Genomic DNA, 12,374 nt, shown 5'->3' on the forward strand with positions numbered 1-12,374 from the left:
TGTTGTTTTGATTAAGAGGGATCACCTGCAGATGTCAAACTGGAAACTAACAGAATTAAAAATCCTGAAGATGAAATTAATAACCTGCTTAAAATTAATGAGTGGTGTGGAAGTTCAGCAAATGGGCTTAGGTTGGAAAACATTGGTGATAACATAGCTGCTGTGAAAGGAGTCTGTGAAGGCCTATTCCACACTGGTGAGCAAGCTAACCACGTGAGGGTTAAGTGAAAAAGAGGCAAAGGTTGACCAAATGCCACTTTGAATAACAGGATCTGGTTTTGCAGGAATTTGATTTTTTTTAAACAAAGAATGTGAATAATAAAGACAACATCATGGAAGATTGAATGTTAAGTTTAAAAGTAAAATAGAGATTAGTATTTGCGCAAACTTCTGTAATGTGTTATGTGGTAATCACACATGTATTAGTTCACACTTTGTAATATACTGTTACGTACTCGTGACACATGACAGTGGTACCCTTGTCACGTGACTGGGGTTGAAGCTATATTGGACTTGAGGTAATGGTCTTGTGATGGAGTGACGTCATTTTCACGCCAGTAGAGATCACGTGACAGTTTTTTTTTCAGGTTATAAAAGGAAGACCACACCCTGTGAGGAGGGGCAGTTCGTGGCTGGATTTGCCAAGTTGACTTCATGCCACTGCATGATTTAATGTGATGACGCAGTTTAGTTGAAAGATGAAGTTTATCTAATGCCTAAAGTTTAAAAGGTCATTGCCAGCAGGTTCTTTACGATTCTGCTAGTTCGAGAAATCAGTGGAGAGTGAAGATCGAAGTTCGGGAGTTACAGATCGAGGAGAATCACTTTCTACGGTGAAACGGGTTTCGACCTTTGTTTGATCCTTATTTGGAAGTATTTTGTTGACTATCTTCGCGTTAATCCCTGGGTTTACCAGAAAGGATTGAGGATAGTGAGGAAGGAAAGGTCAGTGCCTTTAAGCCGTTTCGTTTCGTAAATTCTTCGTGGGAAGTTCGATGCCGGGGATCGAAGCCAAGCGACGTGAAAGAGAATTTAAATCGTCTTATAAATTCTCTCCTTTTAAATGGACTGTGAGCATATCGAACTTTTGGCAATACCACTTTAAAGAACTGTTTTTGCAATATCGCTTTAAGAACTGTTTGGGCTGCCGCACAGCAGCTGTTTCCGGTTACGTTAGTGTTTGTTTACTTTTGGGGGGGTTTGTTTTCTGTGTTTAATAAACGTGTTGTTTGTTATAAAAAAAACCCTTGCTGAACTCATATATTTATTGTTGCCAGAATACATAACATAAATATGAGGGCTGTGTCCGGATTGGATCGTTTGAGTTTAAATGCTTGCTAGCTTTTAATTTGGTGTTTTGGAAAAGGGGAATACTCGATTCTTTTGTTTGATTGGCTTGTGAGTGGTATTCGGCAGCAATGAATATTGATGAGTTTTTGGCTTCGCCAGATGCGGAGTTGTTAGCGAAGGCGAAAAAAACTGAGTTGCTTGAGATAGCTCGTAGATTGCAACTTAAAGGTATTTTGACGACTACATCAAAGACTGTGATACAGAGAAAAATCGCGTCACACCATGTGGATTCGGGTGTTTTTGATGATTCGGTTTTAGAGTCGTTTCCAATAAGTAATCTGGAAATGCAGTTGCAAATCGAACAAATGAGGTTGGAGCAAAGTAAAGCTGATTTGGAGCGTTGTAAATTGGAGGCGGATCAAAAGAAGAGGGATTTTGACTATACAATGGAGGAATTAAGGTCTGGGAATCAGTCTTCTGGTTCAAGAAAACTGTTTGTTGCTAGTCAAGAAATTAAATTGGTCCCTCCATTTAGTGAAACAGAAATGGAAAGATATTTCCAACATTTTGAAACTATTGCTCAGATGTCAAGAATGGCCGAAAGATAAATGTTGTTACAGAATGTAATTAAAGGTAAAGCACAACAAGTTTACACAGCTTTAACTGCTGCGCAAGCACTTGATTATGATATTGTGAAGATGCATATCCTAAACGCATACGAATTAGTCCCAGAAGCTTATAGGGAAAGATTCAGAAGTTTGAAAAAGTCTGTGGAAAAAACTTATGTGGAATTTGCCTATGATAAAGCTATGTGTTTTGAGAGATGGGTTTCTTCTAAAAATGTAAATGGGGACTATGATACATTGAGAGAGCTGATTTTAATGGAGGAATCTAAAAGAAGCATTCCTGTTGAAGTAAGGACCTACTTAAATGAGAGGAATACTGATAAATTGCAGGACTGTGCTAGATTAGCTGATGAGTATGTTTTAATCCATAAGAATAAATTTACTCAGGGCAGAAATTTTAGGAGGAAAAATAACATGGATACTCAAGGTAAATCAGAAATTAAATCAGAGGTTAATGAGAAAGGTAAGGAGGAAGGAAAGCCTGTGAAGGAAAGACAGTTTGGTATTATTTGTAACTATTGTAAGAAGCCTGGCCATGTAATAGCTAACTGTTTCAGATTGAAAAAGAAAGAGAAGGAAGCAGTTCCAGATACTTTTGTGCAACATACTGAAGCACCTGTAAAGTTACAGGGTTTGATAAACACAAATGAGGCTTTGTTAGAGTCTGACCAAGTTAGAAAGGGATATGATCATTTTATAACTGAAGGGTTTGTATCCTTGAAAGAAGGATCTACTCTGGTGCCAATAAAAATCCTTAGGGATACTGGTGCTTCTCAATCATTGATGTTAGACAGTGTGTTGAAGTTTAATGAAGAGTCTGATACTGGTGAGGTAAATTACATAAGAGGTGTTTGGAGTGATTTTATGCCTGTACATTTACATAAAGTAAATTTAAAGTCAGGGTTAGTTACAGGAGTAGTTAAAGTAGGATTACAGCATAGCTTACCTGTGAAGGGTATTTCTTTATTGTTAGGTAATGACTTGGCAGGTGGACAAGTTTTTCCTGAAGTGCATTTGACAATGGAGTCAGAGGAACCAGAGTTGAATTCTAACACAGATTCTTCCTGTGTTGTGACTAGAGCTATGGCTAAAAAGATTGATGCGCAGAATGAGGTTGTTACTCAGGACTGTTCAACTCAGGATTCGAGTTTTGAGGATGTGTCAGAGACTTTCTTATCTTCGTTGTTTGAACAAGATTCTTGGGGTAAGTCTATAAAGATTTATCTCTGTCTCGGAAGGAGATGATAGCAGAGCAGAATAGAGACCCTGAGATTATAAAATTAAGAGAGCAGGCTTTACTAGATAGTGAAATTAAGAAGGTGCCAGTAGGATATTACTTGGAAAAAGGAGTGTTGATGAGGAAGTGGAGATCACCTACAATTCCTGCAAGTGACGATTGGAATGTTGTTTACCAGGTAGTTGTCCCGAAAGTTTATCGAAATGAGATTTGACTTTAGCTCATAGTGTGCGTTTAGGTGGACATCAAGGGGTAAGGAAAACTGTGGACAAGATTTTAAAACATTTTTACTGGCCTGGTCTAAGAAAAGATGAGGCAATGTTTCGTAAAAAGTGCCATACTTGTCAAATTGTGGGTAAACCAAATCAGGTTACACCAGTAGCTCCATTACAATCTATCCCAGCATTTGGTGAACCATTTTCTAAAGTTATTGTAGATTGTGTTGGTCCATTACCAAAGACAAAAACTGGTTATCAGTATTTGTTGACTAGCATGTGTACTTCGTCTATGTTTCCAGAGGCAGTACCACTTAAGAATATAAAAGCTAAAACTGTGACAGGCCCTTATAAATTTTTTTTACATATTTTGGATTACCTAAGGAGATACAAACTGATCAAGGCAGTAATTTTATGTCTGGATTGTTTCAACAGATAATTTATAAATTGGGATCTAAGCAAATCACTTCATCTGCATACCATCCAGAATCGCAAGGTGCCTTGGAGAGATTTCATTCTACCCTCAAGAATATGATTAGGACATTTTGTCTGGAAAATGAAAGTGACTGGAATGAGGGTATAAACTTACTTTTATTTGCAGTAAGGGAATCGGTACAGGAATCTTTAGGTTTTAGTCCATTTGAACTTGTGTTTGGGCATAGAGTTAGAGGACCTTTAGCTTTATTGAAAGAACAGTGCATTAGTAAGGAAGTACACACTAATTTGTTGGACTATGTTTTGAAATTTAAGGACAGGTTACATAAAGCTTGTAGCTTAGCTAACGAAAATTTAAAGTTGGCTCAGGAGAAAATGAAGACTTGGTATGATAAAGAAGCTAGGATGAGGATGTTTAAGCCTGGAGATAAGGTGTTGGTTCTTTTCCCAGTGCAGACAAATCCTTTACAAGCTAGATTTCATGGTCCTTATGAAATTGTGTTTAAAATCAATGACGTGGATTACGTGATAAATACTCCAGATCGTAGGTCAACACAACTTTGCCATATAAATATAATAAAACCATATTTTGAGAAACAATCTGATACTGTGACTGTTGTGGTTAGTGAGAATGAGTTTGATTTAACTAGGAACATGATAGATGATTCATCTGACTTTCATTCTAAATCCAACATTCTTTCTGTTAGGTTACCAAATTCAACCATTCTGGAAAATATTGATGAGAAATTAGCACATTTACAGTTAGAGCAGAAACAACAGATGAAGGAGTTAATTTTTAAATATAAGGAGTTGTTTCCAGATGTTCCGAGAAGGACTACTATAGCTTCACATGATGTAGATGTTGGAGATGCCAAACCTATTAAACAACATCCATATAGGATCAACATAGAAAAATGTGAACTTGCTGAGAAAGAAATTGAATATATGTTAGAGAATAATATCATTAGACATTCTAACTCGAATTGGAGTTCGCCATGTGTTATGGTGCCAAAACCAGATGGTAGTATTAGGTTTTGTACGGATTATAGGAAGGTGAATGCTGTAACGAAAACAGATGTATATCCAATTCCGAGAGTAGATGATTGTGTAGATAAAGTTGGAAAAGCAAAGTTCCTTACGAAGATTGATTTATTGAAAGGGTATTGGTGTGTTCCATTAACGGACAGAGGTAGAGAAATTTCTGCATTTGTAACTCCATCTGGGTTATATGAGTATAATGTTCTTCCATTTGGGATGAAGAATGCCCCAGGTACTTTCCAGAGGATGATTAACTCTGTGATTCAGGGATTGAAAGATACTGATGCTTATATTGATGATTTAGTGACAGGAAATGATACTTGGGAAGCACACATTATTGCGGTGGAGAAATTGTTTGAAAGGCTTTCAAAAGCTAACTTAACTATTAATTTAGCTAAGAGTGAATTTGGACATGCCACTGTGACTTACCTTGGTTATGTTGTGGGTCAAGGTAAGGTAACTCCTGTTCAGGCAATTTTAGAGATTCCCACTCCAACGGGGAAAAAAACTCACAGAAGATTTTTGGGAATGGTAGGATATTATTGGAAATTTTGTAAGAATTTTGCTAATGTTGCCAGAAGAATGACAAGTTTGTCTGGACAGTGCCTTGTCAAGAAGCATTTGAAAAATTGAGAACAATGATATGTCAACAACCTGTGCACCTGACTTTGAAAAACCTTTTTCATTGGCTGTGGATGCTAGTGATGAGGCTGCAGGAACAGTATTAATGCAAAGGAATGAGGGTGATGAAGTTGATCATCCAGTAGCTTACTTTTCTAAGAAATTTATTAAGCATCAAAGAAACTATTCGACAATAGAGAAAGAATTGTTATCTCTTGTTTTAGCTTTGGAATATTTTGAGGTATATGTTGGTACAACTCAAAAACCACATTGTTTACACTGATCATAATCCGTTAGCTTTTCTGAGTAAAATGAAAAACAAAAACAGAAGATTATTAAATTCGAGTTTGATGTTACAAGAGTACAACATTGTGATCACTCATATTAAAGGTAAAGATAATGTGGTTGCTGATTGTCTATCTCGATGTTGAATGTACAATGCAATTTTTTTATGGAGTGTTTTTTTTCAATTGTAACACTCCTACTGTATTGTGAGTTATAAGCTGTTATATGATGGTATTGTATATTGTGTATGTTATAAAATTTATACCTTTGTTTTTCTTGTAAGCAATTGTTAAAAATTTTTGTTCTTGTCAGACCAAAAATGTTTTTTTTGGAGGGTGGTGTTACGTACTCGTGACACATGACAGTGGTACCCTTGTCACGTGACTGGGGTTGAAGCTATACTGGACTTGAGGTAATGGTCTTGTGATGGTGAAGTGACGTCATTTTCACGTTAGTAGAGATCATGTGACAGGTTTTTTTTTCAGGTTATAAAAGGAAGACCCCACCCTGTGAGGGGGCAGTTCGTGGCTGGATTTGCCCAGTTGACTTCATGCCTCTACGTGATTTAATGTGATGACGCAGTTTAGTTGAAAGATGAAGTTTATCTAATGCCTAAAGTTTAAAAGGTCATTGCCAGCAGGTTCTTTACGATTCTGCTAGTTCAAGAAATCAGTAGAGAGTGAAGATCGAAGTTCGGGAGTTAAAGATCGAGGAGAATCGCTTTCTATGGTGAAACGGGTTTCGACCTTTGTTTGATCCTTATTTGGAAGGATTTCGTTGACTATCTTCGCGTTAATCCCTGGTTTTACCAGAAAGGATTGAGGATAGTGAGGAAGGAAAGGTCAGTGCCTTTAAGCCGTTTCGTTTCGTAAATTCTTCGTGGGAAGTTCAACGCCGGGTATCAAAGCCAAGCGACGTGAAAGAGAAAATAAATCGTCTTATAAAGTCTCTCCTTTTAAATGGACTGTGAGCATATCGAACTTTTGGCAATACCACTTTAAAGAGCTGTTTTTGCAATATCGCTTTAAGAACTGTTTGGGCTGCCGCACAGCAGCTGTTTCCGGTTACGTTAGTGTTTGTTTACTTTTGGGGGGGGGTTTGTTTTCTGTGTTTAATAAACGTGTTGTTTGTTATAAAAAACCCTTGCTGAACTCATATATTTATTGTTGCCTGAATACGTAACAATACATCTAAGCTAAGATCACAATCCCTTGGTATTCTTGGCTAACATGAAAAATAAAAATAGGAGGTTATTAAGTTGGAGTCTGTTGTTACAGGAATTCAATATTAAAATACAACATGTAAAGGGGAGTGATAATGTAATTGCTGATTGTTTATCCAGATGTTAATTTGAAGGAGTATCTGTATTATTCTTGTAGTTAAGACCACTTCTGTATTTTGTTAAACTCTGTAATTCAGTAATATGCTTTATTAGTTAATTTTCACCCTGGTGAAAATTCCTGGAAGAATGGGGGTGTTATGAGTAATGAACAGACCTGATGGAAATGGGGTGCAGAGTTAACCATTTCCCACCCCCCCCCCCGAGAACTATGAACTATTGCTGTTGCTATGCTGTTACTGAGAGAGAGAGATAAAGCCCAGGCAAGAACATCTGCTGCAGATAAGAGGGAGAATTAGACTGTTGATCTATTGTATTTTGACTCTTCCTGGATTATTTACCTTCCACTACAAGGACTTTACTTTGCTCATTAACATTCCTCAGGAGACAGCAGGAGTGGCCTGATTTGATGGACACAGTCATTCAGAGTTGATGGATTGCTGAGACCCCGTTAGTAGGGATAAAAGTCAGGTCTGGAGAGACACCCTTCAGACACACCAATGGACACTGACTGAGTGTTGTGAACCCACAGAAAGGTGGGGGTTTCGGAGACCGAATTAGGAGATCGGCCAATAAAGCTCATAGTGTGACAGCAAGGACTGTGGGGATTTGCGTGTGTGTCCACTCATGCCAGAGTGATGAGTCCACCACAGAAGAACGGTCTAGCTGAAGGACGGAGGGGGTCATAACTGAATGGCCACAACGACACAACGGGTTAAGAAAGCCACAGAAGGTTTGCCTGCTGCAGCTGCCTAATCTCTCGCTCTCTCTCTCTCCAACGATTACAACACAACAACCATAACTACCTCAACATGTATGAACTGGACTGAGCTTTATACTTTTCTATGACAATTCATTTACCCCTAGACATCGATAGAGCTTGTTTATTATTGCTTATTATTATTCCTACACTTTTAGGTTTATTATTGCTAACTTGTTTTATATGTATATTTGCATTTTTGATACTGTATTGTGTAGTTTACTATTAAACACCTTTATTTTTGGTACCACTAGACTCCAACGGATTCTTCTTTCTCTGCTGGTCTGACACCCAGTTACAGGGTACATAACAGTTAATAAAACTTACTTTGAACCTTTCAAACTGTTCAGCAATAGTCTCTTGTCTCAGTTAAGCAAAATAGTGTCCCAAATAAATGAAGAAAATCTCGGCTATTTGCTCAATTAGTTTTTGTTTTTTTAAGAGTTGTCCTAAATACCAGAATCCACTGTATTGAGAAGAAATCCTGATTACAATGCTGCTGTAGTTCTCATTCTCAGCACTGGATGGAGATAGAGTGAAAATAAGCACTGGTAGGCGCCCACACAAAATTCTGGGAAAATTCAACAGGTCAGGCAACATCTCTGGAGGGAAATAAACAATTAACATTTCAGACTGTGTGTTACTCAAGACCTCCAGCATCTGCAGTCCCTCTTGTATCTATGGCTGGTGGCCCACAACAATGGCAAATCATTTTAAGCCCAACCACAAATTACTCAATGTGGATGAAAAGCAAGTTGCAACGATTGGGCAGGAAAATATTTTAAATACCTCATTTTTGTAAATCATTCCAGCATCTCTACTTTTTCCTTTGTAAATACATATGTACGACTCAGTAAATAAACCAGTTAACAATTTTCCATGGTGAATAGCTCCCAATAAAGATATCACTACAGCTCTGTGGTTAGTACTAAATGACACATCAGTTAAGCGGTATAAATTCCTAAACATTCATTCTATATTACAGTGCACTGCTTCATAAGTTCGTATCAGTGTCAATGGGCTGGGTCACAAACACAGCAATTCCAACAAAGTTTTAAATTCTCTTCCACATAGAAGACTTGTATTACAAAGCATTGTCTTATGACAGCAACACACACAAAATGCTGGAGGAACTCAACAGGCCAGGCAGCACCTTTGGAAAAAAAGTACAATCGATGTTTCGACCCAAAACCCTTTGGCAGGACTGGATTTCAGCCCGAAACATTGACTGTACTTTCTCCGTAGATGGTGCCAGCCTGCTGAGCTCCTCCAGCATTTTGTGTGTATTGCTCGGATTTCCAGGATCTGCAGATTTTCTCTTGTTTCTGATAGTCTTATGAGATCTGGGTAAAGCCTCAAGGTAACACTGGTTCTCTGGAAAGTATATTTCTCTACCATCTCCCCCATAGCTTTTCAATTCCTTTTTTTTAAAACGAGCAAAAATAATTACATAAAACAAGAACTCAATAGCTTGGTAGCAACGTACTAACATGGAATATGGCATATGGAAAGAAAACCAGAAGAAGGAATATACAGATCATTTTCATGTAGCTGCAGAGATCAGTACTACAACCTTCAACGTTCACATTTTATATAAGTGAACCATTAGCTTTTAATACAAGGGACATGAAACACAAGAGTCTTGCTACAATAATTAGTAGGTTGGCAGGTGACTGTAAATTGCCTCATGTAGTGAACAGTAGACTCTGGGGAAAACTAACAAACGGTGGGGGGGGAGAGAATAAATTAGAATTCTCCCCCATCCCATTGGACAGAGGACACAAAAATCTGAAAGCATTAGCACCAGGCTCACCGACACTTTCCACCCCACTGATACAAGACTATTATTCCCTAGTATGATGAAATGGACTCCTGACCTCACAATCTACCTCATTATAATCTTGCACTGTACCGTTTACCTGAACTGCACTTTCTCTGTAGCTGTTGCACTTCATTCTGCATTCTGTTATTGTTTTGTTTTGATATGTACAAACAGTATGCAAGACAAGCTTTTCACTGTACTTTGGTACATGTGACAGTAATAAACCAATTCCAATATAAGATTAGTGTAAATGTGTATGTGGACTCTTTGGGCCAAAGGCCCTGTTTCTGTGCTGTATGTCTCTATGACTCTTTAACTGCGCAGAGCTCTGGCAAGATTAAACCTGTTCAGAACTTTGGCCTTCCACTGCAGGAAAAATCTTGTGCCTCAGAATGATAAAAATGATAGATTCACAAGACTAAATCCTCAAATCAAAAAGAAGCTACTGAATATGTTGCACATATTCTCTCTGAATTTTAGAATACAGGATTCCAAGAGACATTTATATGATAGATGCTTTACACACACTAATTGAGAAACTTGCTGGGATTCCCTTAGTTTATTTGGGTCATTATGCCGCTTAATTGGAGCAGGAAATTGTTGCCAAGCAGTTTCGCGCTAGCATCAGTCATGCGCACTTGTAGATGCTACAATGTGTGTAGAGTGAAAAGTTTCTAAATAGCATCAGTTGCATGTGCTTGTGTTCAAAAAAGTGATTTTTGTCATTGATAGTTGGTGAGAAAAAAGTATAAGGCAATTCCAAACCTTTGCTCACAGTGGTTTCAAGCACTCAAGCCAGGAGTGAAAATTAAATGATTTCACTATCTCAGTAAGTTAGGATCTGCGAAGAATTTGAAGGTACTGAAAAACATTTTGAATGTTAAAATGAAAAATAAAAATAGGAAAATGCAATAATGGATAGCATTGTATGAAGCCAGTCCACTATCTGCACTAGAAATCTGCACTGAGTTTGTTCATTGTGTACACTGGATGAATTCCTCCATTGATAATTATTAGTAACTAACACATAGTATTGTAGTGGTCTAATTAATTTATTTATTAATGTATTTCATTTAAATACATAATTTGTTACTCAGTTTGTCTTTTTAACTATGTTATCTATTTATACAATATGTCAACTATTTGGGCCAAAATGTACTGGTCTCAATTAACCAGAATCCACTATATATTTTGGCTTAAAATAATCTACTGAGCCAGAATAAATCATTAGACACCACAAGGGTAAACGGAATGGCACAGGTGAAGTACAGTTAATAAAATGTCTCATCACTTGAAGGAAATCTGTACCAAAGTTCAAGTATATTGTACTTAGTTATGTTATGCACACAAGGACACAAGTGGTTAGGGCAAATTCGAGGAAAATTCAACTGGGCCTGTCTTTAAGCAAGTGAACAACAGAATGAATTTTGTTTGACAAGTTGTAAAGTTTTGTCCAGGTTCTGTAACATCTCGCCCACTCAGTCCGTACCACATTATTAGTATGTGCAGGGAACACGGTGTTTCTGGGGTGGCTGAAGGTGCTGAAAATGTTCCCGACAAGTGTGACAATATAAGTAGCACAACTGGCACCTGTACCCACACCCTGCCAGTTTCCCGGCCTCCTCTCACCAATCCGCTCCGCCTAGGGAAGAGCTGCCTATTTGGACTTACCCAACCGTGTAAGCTCCCTGCCTTTCCTTTCTTTCCTTCCTGCTCGAGCTCCGCTCCTTATTTCCTGCCTTCACTCTCTCATCGTTGCAGATGCCTCGGTGAGAGAAGATAAGGAGGGGGGCGGCTGGTAGTGGAGGACGAACATTTGGGCCTGCCGCTGGGGCCGCCGGGATTCGTAGTCCAACAACTCGATCTTCCTACTGCCTTCATCCGCGGTGAAACTACAGCTCCCGGTGGCCCCTGTGGCGTCCGGCGCATGCTCAGCAGCTGTCTAGGATGGACTGGCAGGTTTGTCGCCTTCTTTTGATGCCCATGTTAAACAAGATGGCAAAGGATCGACGGCGTACGGAGGGAGGTGGGGCCATGGCTAAGCAGGGTCTTCCGCAGATGCAGCTCAGCGATCGTCTTCTAGGGCGAGATGGCGGGAAGCTCACTGGTGGTACAGACGACTGCTGGGCAACGACTCTGCTCTACCCTTGCCTGATGCATCTTGCCTCCCAACAGTCTTTCTTCATTCACATCATTTATTAACCTTCCAGAAAACACATCGCCCCCAACTAACCTTCAGATATTTCCAAAGTAGTAAATGAACCCCGATTTTGCAGTCTTATGTTGTTAACATTGGAGACTCCTAAGCAAAGTGTAAAATGTTCCAGTGAAATTTGTTAAACGTTTCTATTTTTTTAATGAGGCAGATGAGGTAGTATTAATGTTCGTACCATTTTAATCACTGAAATCACAAAAGATTGCATGATAGTTTGCATCTGAGAATGAATTATGAGTTTACATTGTTACAGTGAATGCAGAAACTCGTAAACCCTCCCCCTCTCCGAAAATTCCGACTTCCAAACAAGAGAAAATCTACAGATGCTGGCAATCCAAACAACACACACAAATTGCTGGAGGAACTCAGCAAGCCAGGCAACATCGATAGACAAGAGCACAGTAGATGTTTCAGGCTGAGAAAGTATAACTTTCATTCAAATCCTTACAATGCCCAAGGCATAAATCTTCCAATTTCCTTCCCTGTTATTC

General features: G+C 38.6%; 1 protein-coding gene across 1 annotated transcript in view; it reads right to left on the minus strand.

Moving 5' to 3' along the window:
* Nucleotides 1-11,883, minus strand: part of LOC132402202 (nucleus accumbens-associated protein 1-like) — a 67,185-nt gene extending 55,302 nt beyond the window's left edge. The window contains exon 1 of the mRNA XM_059984921.1: nucleotides 11,340-11,883. The gene's annotated coding sequence lies outside the window, so the exon portion shown is untranslated. The remainder of the gene's footprint in view (nucleotides 1-11,339) is intronic.
* Between the last annotated feature and the right edge of the window lie 491 nt (nucleotides 11,884-12,374).

This window comes from Hypanus sabinus, chromosome 11 (assembly GCF_030144855.1).
Source record: "Hypanus sabinus isolate sHypSab1 chromosome 11, sHypSab1.hap1, whole genome shotgun sequence".
Classification (NCBI taxonomy): Eukaryota; Metazoa; Chordata; class Chondrichthyes; order Myliobatiformes; family Dasyatidae; genus Hypanus; species Hypanus sabinus.